The sequence below is a fragment of the Polyodon spathula genome, chromosome 24 (assembly GCF_017654505.1).
Source record: "Polyodon spathula isolate WHYD16114869_AA chromosome 24, ASM1765450v1, whole genome shotgun sequence".
Taxonomy (NCBI): Eukaryota; Metazoa; Chordata; class Actinopteri; order Acipenseriformes; family Polyodontidae; genus Polyodon; species Polyodon spathula.
The window spans coordinates 16,037,395-16,039,340 of NC_054557.1; positions in this window are offsets into that span (position 1 = coordinate 16,037,395).

Consider the following 1,946-nt stretch of genomic DNA (forward strand, 5'->3'; position numbering starts at 1 on the left):
AGATTGAAATTTCTAAAGATTTCCATGATTAGAAAGACCTCCACTTACAGAGATGCTCATTTGTCCCGCTTGCTCTCCATATTTAACAAGATAATCCTAGAGCCTGGGTCCCCAGATGAATAATTCATGATGCTCATCTAAACCTACAATTGGACAGTGATTACAATAACAGACAGGTAAGTGTAACCTGAATTAGTGTTCTCATTGTTTATCACATACGCTGGTCTCTATACAGCTCAGCTCTTATAAATGATATACCTGCATGCACTTTACTGTAAGAGTTTGTTCTAGGACAGCCCAACGAGTTTCAATTAAGAGCAAATTTTCCTAATGCAGTTACGAGTTCTCAGCTGGCATGCCTCAGGCACTGCTATTTTGTTAACCTTCTGGGCTTATTACCTCTTCATAGTGACATCTTCATCTTGGCAGGCCAGGGGGTGTTTGGAGTAGAGCTAGCAGATCTGAACAAGATGAGACAAAACCGACTAAGAAAATTCGATTGCATCTGGGAGGGAGCTAGTGACAACGAATTTGAATAATTAGTCAATGAAAAGAAATGCTATATAAACTGCAACAGCAATATATATGTTTTTTTGGGGGGCGGCAGATTTGATCATAAGTTACCGCAGTGTTCATGGACCACCTGCCCCTACCCCTGACCCTGATCCTAACCCCCCAGAGACACTGCTTATTTCTTTGAAAAACAAAAACAAGTAAATGGTACAGTTTAGACCAAGCGAGGCATGACATCTTGTTTCCAATGGAGTGTGGTTTGCATTATGGTTGCAGCACAGTTGAGCCTCTTAAAAACAATGCGCTGTGCTTAGGGACACAATACAGTAAGACAGAGAGGTGTTTCCAGCAGTTAACTTTCTGCTATAGTCAGGACTCATTATTCAACCATTGGATAACACTGATTGAGAGGTAAGATTGGAGAACCAGTGGTTCAGTGGTTAGAAGTAATAAGTCATTATTACATACAATTTAGAAGACTTGAACTGTTTTTTTTTTATATAGCAAAACAAAAAACAAAGCTTAATGAGAAGTTTAAGTAGTAGTGCTTGTAGGAATAGATGTTAACTTGCCTGTCCAGAACATGTCTTAAAAACACTAGAAGAGCATTCTACTCCCCATTTCCCTACCGCCTGAAAGTAAACTCTCTATAGGTGGCCACAGAAGCGCTTCACAGTCTATTAATTACCACAGCACTTATTATCCTGCGCACGCTGTCATTTTCCTCCTAAATCAATCCCATAAACCCAGCCTGGTAGCTTTACGGTGATCTATTGTGGGAAAAACAAATAAAGAAGCCTTCATGTTGTAATTATTACTGTGGTGAAGAGCACTTCTCAGATTGAGTTCCAGCAGCCAGTTGAAGTGAATCAGCTTTGGCAGCTCCTATCCACGGTGAGGAGGCCATGCTTAGTGAAGAGTCTTGTTGTGACACTTTGGCATTAGGAGCAGACAGGGCAGACCAGTGGGTTCTCTGACTGTCCACTCAAGATCCTTGCATCTTTTTTTTTATTATATAGACAATGAAAGGGTGAGAATAACTTGAATAAACATAACTGCTTCAAAGTAAGTAACTGTACTGTATTTATTTTATTAGCTTACATTTTACAGTTCAGAAGCGCTTTTGAAAAGAAAACCCCCACCCCTGACGAATGTTGTTTCCACGTTGGGGGTAACCATTGAGCTGTAGGGGAACTGACAGAGGATTACACACCTAAGTATGTCGTATCAATTTGCACTAGAGGATAAGGGAACCTCTTCCAAATCTGTCCAATTATGACTCATGCAATTCTTTCATTGAGCCTGGAAGCTTCAATTATGTGGAACCAAAGTGATTATGGAAGCACTGTAAGAGTATCCCTATTAAGGAACTAGACATGGACTTCATGTGAAACATTACCCTGAGATTAAAGCCATCTGGAGCTATCTCTGCC